This window comes from Podarcis erhardii (assembly GCF_964252035.2).
Source record: "Podarcis erhardii genome assembly, chromosome: 6".
Taxonomy (NCBI): Eukaryota; Metazoa; Chordata; class Lepidosauria; order Squamata; family Lacertidae; genus Podarcis; species Podarcis erhardii.
The window spans coordinates 87,456,975-87,470,817 of NC_138510.1; the positions used below are offsets into that span (position 1 = coordinate 87,456,975).

Consider the following 13,843-nt stretch of genomic DNA (forward strand, 5'->3'; position numbering starts at 1 on the left):
GATAACAAGATAGCTCCCCTCCCCCAAAGGCCCAGTTCCCCCTTCCCAACAAACCCAAATAGACAAAAAAATAAACAAATTTTCTTTTATTCTAATAAAGGTTGTATTACAAACATGCTAGTCATTGATCATCCTTTTACCCTTGGGGGTCCTTTGCCCAACAGTTGTGGATGGGCACGGGTGGGAATCTGAGGTCTCGCTGCAGGAGTCTACAGTTTGGCTCCTTTCCCTTGCTGTTGCTCCTAGATGTGCTGAGGCTCCAATACTTTGGCCACCTCATGAGATGAGAAGACTCCCTGGAAAAGACCCTGATGTTGGGAAAGATGGAGGGCACAAGGAGAAGGGGACGACAGAGGACGAGATGGTTGGACAGTGTTCTCGAAGCTACCAGCATGAGTTTGACCAAACTGCAGGAGGCAGTGGAAGACAGGAGTGCCTGGCGTGCTGTGGTCCATGGGGTCACAAAGAGTCGGACACGACTAAACGACTAAACAACAACAACAGATGTGCATGTGTGAAGAAGACAGGACACAGACTGGGGAGGGCGGGGGAGAAATTCCATCTAGTTTGTGCATTCTAAAGGAAACCCATAGGAACATCCTAGGACAATATTGTGATAGCTCACTCCAATGTCTGTTGAGGGGTGCCAGGTTCTAGGAGCCTGGCACTTAACCAGGCTTTGTGCTTCCTTGGAATGAGGCATAACAGAGACTGCAGTGTCTTTTTGATGTATGGTTTTTTCCACTCATATATACATACATATATTGGCTCTTGGATGGTGGGGGGCATGACATTTCCCTACAGCAAAGCAGCACTGGGCCCAAGACATCTCCAGGTCTCTGTCCCAGCCTTCCTTCAGCCAGCCTGCCAAGGTGCTTCTGACCTTCAGCCCCCATACGGAGGTCTTCTAATTTCCGCCTCCTTGGTCCCTTGTTCCGTCTCCTTGTTCCCATAACACCTTGCCCAAAAAACCTGTGTTAAAGGACAACTCCCCCCCCCCAGGGTGACATCACACCCACATTGCCCTGGCAACTGGCTCCTCAGGGACCCCTTTGTCTTGTAGATAGTTTCCGTGACGGGTTAGTAGCAGGGCCATCAACTCCCTCTGTCAGAAAAACAAGGTCAGCCTCTCAACATCAATTTACATCATAAGCACAAGATTCCACCTGTGGAAATTGATCCATATTCACGGCACACACCCACTAGTTCCACAATCAAAGTTGCTTCCCACCCCCACCCCCCGCTATTGATTAAACTATAGATACTATATATAATAAAACATTAAAGAGGACAAATAATTACTTCAAAATTGGATCAATAAACTTATCACCTGTTGTTTGAATACCTTAATCATAACCACATGTCAGATTTTCTTTTGTGAATGACGTAAAATTGATTCAATTTTTTTTTTAAATGTTGGCATTTGTCTGTCTCAAGAAGCAATGGAGTGCCCTCCAGGAGTGAGGTAAAAAGTTTTAGCAGTCCCAAAGTGACCTCTTCAGGGAGCAAGCCTGGGCAGTGTGTCTGGAGCTCCTGGGCTTCCCAGATGACAAGACTCCCTCTCTTGGCCTTGCAGATGTGGCTCCAAGGAAAGCAGAGTTAGGCACCAGTTGGGCTGCAGGAGTTGTCAGAAGGGGTTGTAAATGGCGCCTGAGGAACTCCACTCCAGATTTGCATAGAGTTTACTCCTTAGCTTTTTCTGCTCCTGAAGATATCAGACAAGGCAAATTAGGATCAGAGTTTTCCTTCTCCTTGATGGGCTACCTTTCTAGGTTAATGAGCCCCATTTGTCCCTTACTCAGCTCCACAGCACATGCAGAAACCACCTTCTTGACCACTGGGTCCACTCTTGGTCTTGTCCGCTCAATCTGCTGGAGCCGGTCTTGCACACAGGGGAAGTTCCAAACTCACTGAGCATTTGAGACTCCTTGGCTACCCTCACCTGGTTTAGGTGGCCAGTCAAATCTGTTCCCAGGATGTGGCCACTGTCGCATGTTGACAGCTTCTAGGTGCCCCAGGTCAGAGCTGAGTGCAGATTGAAAAGCAAACGTAGCATTTAAAAAGTAACAATATAGTGCCATATCTATTGGTGGAAGTGGCGTAAGGCTTGCAGTTTCCTCTATTTTGAAGAATGAAGGGAGAGAACTACAGTATCTGTATGGAGCAAAAATTCAGTTTGTCCTCTTGCAGAGGTACTGTCTTTTTTGCTCTATAAGACGCACCCAACCATAAGACGCACCTAGCTTTAGAGGAGGAGAACAAGAAAAAAAATATTCTCTCCCTCTCCGCTCAGCGCCTCTCCAGCAAAGCGGGAGGAGAAACGGAAGGGGCTCCATTTCTCCTCCCGCTTCGCTGAAGGGGCGCTGCGCAGAGAGGGAAAGCTGTGTGGCGCCTCTCCAGTGAGGCGAAGCCAGGAGAGCAAGAGGGATCGGTGCGCACCAATCTCTTGCTGTTCTGGCTTCTGGGATAGCTGTGCAGCCTGCATTCGCTCCATAAGACGCACAAACCTTCCCCCTTACTTTTTAGGAGGGGGAAAGTGCATCTTATAGAGCAATAAAATACGGTATGTTGCTTACTATTTCAGATGACACATTAAGAGGTATTCCAGAGAGAATCTGGCTGGCTGGGGGGGCGGGGAGGCAGCTCCTTGATTTAAGGGATTGGATGAGGAAGGGAGAATAATGTGGGCCACTTGGAGATCCTTGCAGTAATAATAAATGAAAATATTAAGAATCTTTTCTGTTCTTTTCTCTTCCAGGCAGTGGCAACAGTGAGGCCAGCAGCTCAAGCTGAGCTCTCCCCACCAAGGCCCAGTTCCCCCTTCCCCAATTAAATACTTTTTCAAATAAATACCTTCTAATAAAGGTTTTATTACAAATATGCTAGTCTTTGTTCATTTTTTAATCCCTGGCGGTTCTTTTCCCCAACGGTATGGGTGCATCTACAGCGGCAAGAATGCTACTTGCCCAAAAATGGAAAGAAGAAGTCCCAGTGAAAGAAGAATGGATACAAAAACTTATGGAATATGCAGAAATGACAAATCTTCCCAGAAAAATAAGAAATCAAGATAACAAACTTTTTATATATTTTTATTAAAACAAGAGGGAGGAGAGTATCAATTAAAAGAATTTAAGGAATTATCAGGCAATTGAACAACATGGATACCATATCATCATTTGAACCAATTATTCAAGAAAGATAGGATACGAGGGTTTGGGGAACAAATATCAGAACTGGAGAGAAATCTGTTGGAATGTAAAATACCTGTAAAAGTGCTGTCTAAAATGTATAAGACATTATTGGAATGGGACACAAAGGATGAGCAAGTAAATTCCTCAATGATACATTGGGCAATAGATATTGGTTATACAGTGGTACCTCAGGTTACATACACTTCAGGTTACATACGCTTCAGGTTACAGACTCCGCTAACCCAGAAATAGTGCTTCAGGTTAAGAACTTTGCTTCAGAATGAGAACAGAAATCGTGCTCCGGTGGCACTGCAGCAGCAGGAGGCCCCATTAGCTAAAGTGGTGCTTCAGGTTAAGAACAGTTTCAGGTTAAGTACGGACCTCAGGAATAAATTAAGTACTTAACCTGAGGTACCACTGTAATATAGATATGGAGGCATGGGTATAGGATGTCGATCAGGTCAACCAAAGGTCTGGTTAAAAAGGAACATTTTTGCCTGGTGCCTAAAGGTGTATAAAGGTGTATAATTCACATGTTGCCACTCTTTGGACCTCTTGTGGACCCCCAGGCTGGTTCATATGGGGAGAGGCAGTCCTTAGACTCCTTAGGGTAGTGATAAAGTGGGGTATCAGATCCAAACTACTACTACTACTACTCTTCTTCTTCTTCTTCTTCTTCTTCTTCTTCTTCTTCTTCTTCCTGTTCTTGAGGTGTAGTAGTCCTAAGCCATTTAAGGCTTCATAGGTCAAAACCAGCACTTTGAATTGTGCCCGGAAACTAATTGGCAGCCAGTGCAGTTGGGCCAGGATTGGCGTTCTATGCTGAAACCAGCTGAAGTTTCTGAACCATTTTAGAGAGGCAGCCCCATGTATAACACATTGTGGTAATCTATGGTTGCCTGTATTCTTCCTTCCGTTTATATGATATTCAGTCAAAAATCAGTGATTATTTCTAAATTTTCTTGTATACATATTGTTATGAATTTGGTGGGTCAGGGTGGATGAAACCCACTGTGATCCTGGATCAGTGGAGGTAGAATGTATGAGAAGAAGCCTGTGGAACCATTTTGTTTGTCAAGGTAATGGCCTTTGGTTGGCCGGTTAAGTACCCAGCATCTTGAAAGACTGAGCTCCATCTTAAAATAATGGGCTCGGATGCCAGAAAACGGAATTATGTTCATATGTGGTGAGGGTGTAAATATGTAAAAGAAGAAGAAGAAAGAAATAGCAAAGGGTGTTTAAGGAGATAACAGAAATCACTGGCTTAAAGCTGACCAAAAGTCCAGAGGTAGCATTATTATCAATTTACGATGGGGTGGAAGCTTCACAGGCTACGAAGGACTTGCTCACAAATTTATTGACAGCTGCACGAATTATGATAGCTAGCAAGTGGAAGGGGGAAGCAGAATATAAAATGGAAGAATGGTATAAAAAGGTGTGGGATATAGCTATTAATGATAAATTAACATGTGCCATTGAGGTAAGATGGGAAATATGCAGGAGAAATGATTTTGAGGAGATATGGAGGGTGTTTGTAGAATTTGTACTGTTAAAATGGAAAGGGGTCAAACCATCGCAAGAGGTGTTGGAATTTTGAGAGGTTGGATAGTTACAATGGAATGGTGGTGGTGGGGTACACATTTTTATTCTTATTTATTTGTGATCATTACTTTGTGTCAAAAAATAAAAGAAAAAAGAAAGTACAGTGGTACCTCGGGTTAAGAACTTAATTCGTTCTGGAGGTCCGTTCTTAACCTGAAACTGTTTTTAACCTGAGGTACCACTTTAGCTAATGAGACCTCCCACTGTCACTGCACCACCACCGCATGATTTCTGTTCTCATCCTGAGGTAAAGTTCTTAACCTGAGGTACTATTTCTGGGTTACCGGCATCTGTAACCAGAAGCGTATGTAACCCGAGGTACCACTGTATAAAATATAAATTAATGTATAAAATATAAATAATAGAATGAAATAATAATAATAATAATAGGCTCTGTTGTCAAAGAAAGAAGTAGGTGGGCTCAGAGGCGGAGCTAGCTACTCCGGCACCCGGAGTGGCGCAAATGTTGTGCACCCAGGGGGCGTGGCGAGCTGCCCATGGGGAGCATCATGGGGGGCGCCACAACCCACCCACAGTGAGCGTCCCAAGGGGGGGTGCCAGCCATGTCCCAGGGGGGCGCTGCCAGTGGCAAGTCTCTCCCCCCCCGGGATGACACTCGGGGCGGACCGCACCCACCACACACCCCTTCCTCCACCAGTGGGTGGGCTTTCCCCCACAACTTCTTTTTTTAAAAAATAATTTTTATTAAGTTTTCCATTTAACAATCCAATCATATCACATTAGTTAATCCGAATTATACCAATACATATCATAAAATCCAAATATTTTGCCGAATTTTTAAAAAAGTTTTGGGGGTACCCATGCTTCGAGTTCAGTAAGGGTCCAATCATCTCATATTTCTGCTGCTTTAATATTCACAAGTCCCATCTTCCAATCTTCTTGTTTTTATCGTTTTTCTTCTTAATAACCTTTGAGTTGTTTCCACAGTCCCCCACAACTTCACCTGGCTGATAGGTAGAAGAAGAATAGCGAAAGTTATGAGATACATATTGTCAGGGAACTGCCATCGGAGAGACAGGTGGTGGACAGGCTACAGGAGAATAGGAGAGAATCTGCAGTAGAAGAGGGAACCAGCAGGGGGAGTGCAGGAGTCACAGCGGAGGGGAGGCTCTGGGATGCTTCCAGTGAGAGTAGTGGAGAGGTAACGGGACCCCCGTTGGGAACGCCCACCCTTCGCCGGAAACTGTCACGCAGAGAGTCTCGAAAGCGCATGTCTGTCAAAGAGCTTTTATGTTGGCGTAAATTCCGTAGACGCCCACTGTCAGATTCTACCAGCGACTGACGGAGTCATGCTTTGGGGGCTCCGTTAGTGCATCGGTTTGGATGACCAGCCAAACCCCAGAGGGATCAAGCTTTTACGCACAAGCAGCTCACTATCCCATCACAGCAATCTGACAGTCTTTGAAAGCAGCTTGTGCAAGCAGAAGGCATCATGAGCGAACCATCCGGAACCGGAGGAGCAGGAGCGGGAGCTGGCGCAGATCCAAGCCTGGAACAAAGGTACAGGGCGTTGGAGGTCCAGCTGGCACTGCAAACGGCGAGGCTCGAGGAGAGGAGGGCTCAAGATGCAGATAAGGGGAAGACCACCCCACTTGCCAGACGGGTGCCTGGACTGGTGCAGAAATTTGGGGGGGATCCCCGGAACTATCAAGCCTTTAGGACAGAGATGCAATATGCTCTCAATCTACTGTTTGATGACTTCCCCGACGAGAACTCTAGAGTGGCGTACGTGATTGGCCATCTAGAGGGAGGGGCGAGGGACTGGGTTCGGCCCCTGATGGCAGCCAATAATGAAATCTTAAAGGACACAATGAAGTTTTTCCGCGCCATGGACTTGATGTTTTCCAGCGAGATCGAGCAGGGAGTGGTGCGCAGGCAGTTAATGGCGTGTAAACAGGGGAGCCGATCTGTACGTGAGTACTGGACTGAGTTCACCATGCTGATTCATAGACTTGGGTGGGACCTTGCTAGTGAACCTATTCAAATGCTGTTTGAAGAAGGTCTCTCTCCGGCAGTGAAAGATGAACTTTCCCGGGCGCCTAGGGCGGAGTCTATGGATCAGCTGACTAAATCAGCGCTGTCCATTGGGGCACGCCAGGAAGCTAGAGCTATGGAAAAGCGGGAAGGAAAGGGGGAACGTTGGAAGGACTTCCGCATTCCAGAGATTCCGGAGCAGCCTTTCCCGCCAGCAGAGCCGATGGAACTTGGAACAGCGCGCGCGCGCGCAGTTTCAAACACCAGTGAAGGGCGGAAGAAGGAGGGAAAGAGCGGCAAGAGATGCTATCTCTGCCAACAGCCAGGGCACTTTGCCAGAGTCTGTCCGCAAAGGAAGGAATGGCAAGGGATGGCGGGAACTGTTGGGGGGAAGGAGGAAGAAGAAATCACGGAGCCAGTAAAAGCCAACGCCTGGTTGCCAACATCAGGGCACAGCAGCCAGGCCAGGGAGTAATGAATGTGCCCACGCCGGAACCTCCAAGACCAGCGCTTGTGATAGAGGTGTTGCTGGAACTGGCAAACGGACACCCACTGAAGATAAAGGCGCTATTGGATTCAGGTAGCTCATGTAATTTCATGAGCAAAGAGTTTGCAGCTGCACACCAAATACAGACTATCCCATTGAGTAAGCCTTTGCAGGTTACCACGATTGATGGGAGGGAGCTGTTGGGAGGAGAAGTGAGCCAACAGACTGTACCAATGATAATGAGGGTGGCACGACACACCGAACTGATAGCGTTTAACGTAGCCACCTTGGGAGGAGCTCCTATTATCTTGGGTATGAGCTGGCTGGCGCTACACGATCCGCTAGTAGGCTGGCATCAGAGAGTGGTTTCCTTTGGATCAGCACATTGCCTAGAACACTGCAAGGAGGGAGAGGCTCAGGCAGGCGCCAGGGGCACTCTAGCAGTGATGGAAGTGATGGACAAAGGGAGGGTGCCACCACAATACGCTGACTTGCTTGACGTATTCAGCGAAAAAGAAGCAGATAAACTGCCCCCGCACAGACCCTTTGATTGTCAAATTACCTTACTCCCAGGAGCACAATTGCCAGTGGGCAAGCTGTATGCAATGTCAGACAGTGAGATGCAGGAGTTAAGGGAGTTCATTGACAAGAATCTCAAGCGAGGTTTCATCAGAGAGTCACGAGCGGTGGGGGGCAGCCCAGTGTTCTTTGTGGACAAAAAAAACACAGGCAAGCCCAGGCTTGTATGTGATTTCAGGGCCCTAAATGCAGTGTCAGAACCAGTGACTTTCCCTATGCCCAGAATTGATGACATTCTAACACGGGTGAGAAAAGGGAAAATTTTTACCAAGCTGGACCTTAGGGGGGCATATAACTTGATACGTGTGAGAAAGGGGGATGAGTGGAAGACCACTATGTTCACCCCCTTGGGGGCCTTTGAGTACACCGTTATGCCTTTCGGATTACAAGGGGGCTCCGCCTGTTTTCAATCATTCATGAATCACGTCCTGGGGCCACTGCTCTACAAGAACTGCGTAGCGTTCTTAGATGACGTTCTGGTGTACTCAGACAATGAGGAGCAGCATGTGCGAGATGTAAGAGAGGTACTGAGCAAGCTGCGAGAAAACCGGCTGTGGGTGAAACTGGAGAAGTGTCAGTTTCATACCAAGGAGGTGGAATTCCTGGGGTACCGGTTGTCTGACAAGGGATTGGCCATGGATCCCAGCAAGGTTCAAGCGGTACTGGAATGGAAAACACCAAAGACCAAGAAGGACGTGCAAAGGTTCCTGGGCTTCGGAAACTTCTATAGGAAGTTCATCAAAAACTTTGCCCATTTAACAGCGCCCATCACGGATTGTCTTAGTAGCAAAAAGAAATTTGTTTGGACGGGAGAAGCGCAACAAGCGTTCGAACGCTTAAAGCAGGCGTTTGCGTCGGAAGAGCAACTCTTGCACGTGGATCTACAACAACCAATGAGAGTGGAGACTGACGCGTCAGACCGAGCGGTGGGGGCCGTTCTTCTCCAGCCGGGAAAAGATACGTCTGAATGGAGACCGTGTGCATTCTTCTCGCGGAAGTTGAACAAATCAGAGAGGAACTACACAGTGTACGACCGAGAACTGCTTGCCATTCATGAAGCATTCTGGAAATGGCGGCACTTGCTGATTGGGGCGCAGCACAAGGTTCAAGTCCGAACTGACCACAAAAATCTGGAATACTGGAGAACAGCCCGAGTGCTGAACCAGAGACAAGTGAGATGGGCCCAGGAGTTCTCCAAATTCCACTTTGAGATTCGTTACGTGCCCGGCTCCGAGAACGTGAGGGCGGACGCTCTTTCCAGGAAACCTGAGTACTTAGAGGGGGAGGGAGCGCCTGAGGCAAGGCATGTAATCTCTGAAGACCGCTGGGTGTGTGGGGCGGCATTGGTGGGGCAGAGGGAACTGATAGAGGGTACGGAGAAAGATGAATACGCCCAAGAGAAACTCAGAGAGCTCCGGAGGAAACCGCCAAGTTGTTTGTAGAACATATTTTCAAGTTGCATGGCGCCCCCTTGAGGGTGGTCAGCGACAGAGGGAAACAATTTACTTCCAGGTTCTGGAGGAAACTTATGAGCTTACTGCACGTAGAACTCAATTTCTCAACTGCCCGGCACCCAGAAACCAATGGGCAAGCGGAAAGGGCAAATGGGGTTTTACAACAATACCTGAGGTGTTATGTAAAAGACAGAGAAAATGATTGGGTGGATAAGTTACCTCTAGCAGAATTTGCCTACAACAACGCGGAGAACGTGTCCACAGGGATGAGTCCCTTCCTGGCAAATTATGGGTGTCACCCCCGGGCATTCCCAGGAGAGGGAGGGGAGAGGTGGAGCGTGCCGGCGGCGGAATATTTTTTTGAAGAGATGGAGGCGATCCACCGTCAGCTTCAACTTAACTTAGAGAAAGCCAAGGAAGAATATAAGAAGCAAGCAGACAGAAATAGGAGGGAAGGTGAAACTATAAGGGTGGGGGACCGGGTGTGGTTGTCCACCCAAGGGCTACCGTTCAAGGGCGGGAGTAAGAAATTGAGGCCCAAAAGATTGGGACCCTTTGAGGTCATACAGCAGGTCAACCCAGTGGCATTCAAACTCAGGCTGCCCAGTCACATGAAATTACACCCAGTATTTCACAGGTCATTACTGTCGCCGTACCGAGAGGGACGCGAGTGGGGGGAGCGTAAGAGAGAGGCCACCCAAACGCCCGTGATAGAAGAGAGAGAGCGCGACATGAACGTGGCAGGAATCATTGATTCCAGGTGGAAGGGGAATCAGGTGGAATATCTGGTAGAATGGGAGGGGGAAGCAGAGTCGGAAAACACTTGGGTACCAGCAGAGGTAGTCAATGACGAGGTTTTAATAGAAACATTTCATCAGCGTTTCCCAAGAAAACCGCAACCCGTGGCTCGATTTAGAAGGGAACACTTTGGGACCACCGATGAGGAAGGAGAGTTTGAAGGGTTCCCAGAGTCAGGGGTGGGTGAAGAAGCCGACTCCGACGAAGAAGAGGAAGACGGGGAGAGAGACGGTACGCCGTGGCTGGAAGTGTTAGAATCCTCGGACGACGAGGAGAGTTCCTTCAGGGGCTTTCCGCCCTCACCGCCAGTGGGAGAGGAGGCGGGAGGGGGTGAAGGGGGCCCTGGGGGGGAGGTGGATGTCAGGGAACTGCCATCGGAGAGACAGGTGGTGGACAGGCTACAGGAGAATAGGAGAGAATCTGCAGTAGAAGAGGGAACCAGCAGGGGGAGTGCAGGAGTCACAGCGGAGGGGAGGCTCTGGGATGCTTCCAGTGAGAGTAGTGGAGAGGTAACGGGACCCCCGTTGGGAACGCCCACCCTTCGCCGGAAACTGTCACGCAGAGAGTCTCGAAAGCGCATGTCTGTCAAAGAGCTTTTATGTTGGCGTAAATTCCGTAGACGCCCACTGTCAGATTCTACCAGCGACTGACGGAGTCATGCTTTGGGGGCTCCGTTAGTGCATCGGTTTGGATGACCAGCCAAACCCCAGAGGGATCAAGCTTTTACGCACAAGCAGCTCACTATCCCATCACACATATATATATGTGAAAGAGAGATACTGGAGAGACAGGATGTCTTGGTATATGTTGAACATAAGCTGGAGTTTGGGACTCCCCTGAAAACCTAATGGAAAAACAAGATCTATGGGAGTGTTTATGCTGGAAACCTCTCCATCCTAAACTCAGGCTGCCTATATGTGTAAATAAAACCATACATCCTAAAGACACCACAGTCTTAACTGACCTTCATTTCAAGGAAACCAAACGCTGCATAAAGTGCTTGGAGCAATTGGAGTTTCTTGCTGCTCGGTGTTTGGGGTACTGCATTAACAATGTAAATCTGCATGTGAAAATTTCAGGCAAACTGTGTTTTCTTTGGTCCTCTTTTTTGGCGATGCTTTTCTTTTTTGTGATGTGTGAGTGACCAGCCTACCCTTGATGAAATGCCATAGTTCAGTGGTAGACCATCTGTCTGGCACGCAGAAGACCTAGGTTCAAATTCTGGCATCTCCAGGTAGAGCTAGGAAACACACCTATCTGAAACCCTGCAGTGATATTGTCATTCATTTTAGATTATACTTATCTCACTGGACCAACTGTCTGATTCAAGCAAGTTTCTTCCTATAACTGGACTGACTGTGGCACAAAATGGGCCATCTGAGTTCACATGTCACTAAAGCTGCACTCCTATATGCACTTATGCACTCAAAGGAACTTACATCTGAGTAAACCTCCCTAGGGTTGGACTATAAAACAGTCATTGACAAAAACCTATTTAATGGACTACGTGAGGTGAAAAGAATAAAGGGGTTATAGATTTACAACAGGTGTAGGAAACATTTGCTGAATTACAGCTCCCATCAGCCCTAGCAAGCATAGACAATGGCCAGAGATCATGGGAGTTGTAGATCAACAAGATCTGGAGAACTCCTACCTCATGTAAAATGTTGGTAGTTGGAGGGAAAAGGAGGGAGAAATGATGCTTTTTCAAGATGGCAAGAGCTGAATGGAAGAAGAAGAAGAAGAAGAGTTTGGATTTGATATCCTGCCTTTCACTCCCTTTAAGGCACGGGTGTCAAACACAAGGCCCGTGAGCCAAATCCGGCCCGCCAGACCTCGTCATGTGGCCCGTGTAGCCGACGCCGGCTGCTAGCCTTCACCTTTTATTCTTGCTTTTTTCTTTTGACACAAGAAAGCCGCCTTTTCAGCGCATGCGCGGCAGCCTACAAGCCAGAGAACGTCTGCCCTCTAGCGGCGCCGGCCATTCTACACAGGAAACCTCCACTTTACATGCATTCAGGAAACCTCCACTTGTTTTTATATTGAGCGCATGCCATCCTGTGATGTGACAGATCCAACGGCTGCCTGAACCCTTCTCTCCTGTACTATAAGTCCTACAGATACAATCGGCCCTTTGAGGGTGACCAAACTGCTGATGCGGCCCCCGATGAATTTGAGTTTGACACCCCTGCTTTAAGGAGTCTCAAAGCGGCTAATATTCTCCTTTCCCTTCCTCCCCCACAACAAACACTCTGTGAGGTGAGTGGGGCTGAGAGGCTTCAGAGAAGTGTGACTAGCCCAAGGTCACCCAGTAGCTGCATGTGGAGGAGCAGAGACGCGAACCCGGTTCACCAGATTACGAGACTACCGCTCTTAACCACTACACACACAGAAGTTCTGTGAGTCTTAATGAGAGAACAAGGGAGTGGGGCTTCAGGGATGGGAATTACGGAACATGTAATTTGCCAACAAGTAGGACTAGGCAGGAGATCTTAATATAGATGGCATTTTGAGAGTAGACTTCACCATATAGACCTTGACATTTAGGTCAAGACTCCAATTTCCTTCCTTTCAACTCAAAGGTCAGTAGCCAACGCAGATGTGTTCATTAAACTCCCTCCTTATGGTTTCAGAGTGATTATTAGGCACGAAGTTCAGCATCCGGCTAACTAGAACAGTTCAGCTCTGGATCCTCTTTTCAGGGTCAGGGCTCAAGCCTGGACCACACAAAGCAGGGCAGAAACGCTGAGGGCAGCCTCCCTTCATTTCGTCACCTTCTCCACATGCTGCTACCTCCTTTGCAACCAGAATACAGAGAGCAGGTATAACACAGTGGCAGGAGAGACAGGAAAAGTCAGCTAGTGCCATTTAATCATCATACAGACACCAGCCCCCCCAAAACTCAGCAGAAAAGCAATCTTGGTGTAATTGTACACAGCGGTGCAGTGTGCGTTGGCAGTGCCCAGGGCAAGGCAAAGATTGCACCCCCAACCACCTTATGGGCATCGCACAGGAGGCTCCAGGACGACATTGCTGTGTCTCTGTGGCAGCCGCTCCTCATTGAGGTCACCAGCTGGTCACTGCGTCCACCCTGTCAGCTCAGCGAGCTACCAGCAGGAGCGGTGGCTGGTGTGGCGTTTGCCGGTTTGTTTGAAAATGTCTGTACAGGGGTAGAGAAAGGGTAAATATGTAGACCAACAGGAAAGCCGGAGGCAGAGCCTACCTGTTTATAAAAGGGTTTGGCCCGAGGTTTGGGGTGTGGGTAGTTGGTTGGTTTTAGTGGGTTGGTGGGTTGGGAAAGACAGTTGGAAAAGCAGTTGGCAGGCAGTTGGAATTGGAGAGACAGTTAGTGCAGTTGGTTCTTGTGCAAGGGGAGGTAGAAAAGTTAGAGACAGGATAAAAATAAGACTAAGAAGGTAAAGAGTAACAACATTTCGAATGCAGTTAAAGTTTATTTCTGTCTGCAATAAACTACAGTGGTACCTCGGGTTAAGAAATTAATTCGTTCCGGAGGTCCATTCTTTACCTGAAACTGTTCTTAACCTGAGGCACCACTTTAGCTAATGGGCCCTCCCGCTGCCACCGCACCACCACTGCACAATTTCTGTACTCATCCTGAAGCAAAGTTCTTAACCTGAAGCACTATTTCTGGGTTAGCGAAGTCTGTAACCTGAAGCATCTGTAACCTGAAGGGTATGTAACCTGAGGTACCACTGTACGCTCTTCTTTGTTAACTT

The 13,843-nt window shown here is 48.0% G+C and overlaps 1 long non-coding RNA gene across 1 annotated transcript; it reads right to left on the reverse strand.

The window, feature by feature from the left end:
- Positions 1-5,602: 5,602 nt before the first annotated feature.
- On the reverse strand, positions 5,603-13,582 carry LOC309344025. Its single transcript, XR_014157553.1, has 2 exons — positions 13,330-13,582; positions 5,603-5,761 (listed from the first exon to the last, which is right to left on the reverse strand). It is a non-coding gene; the product is annotated as an uncharacterized lncRNA (long non-coding RNA).
- Positions 13,583-13,843: the final 261 nt, after the last annotated feature.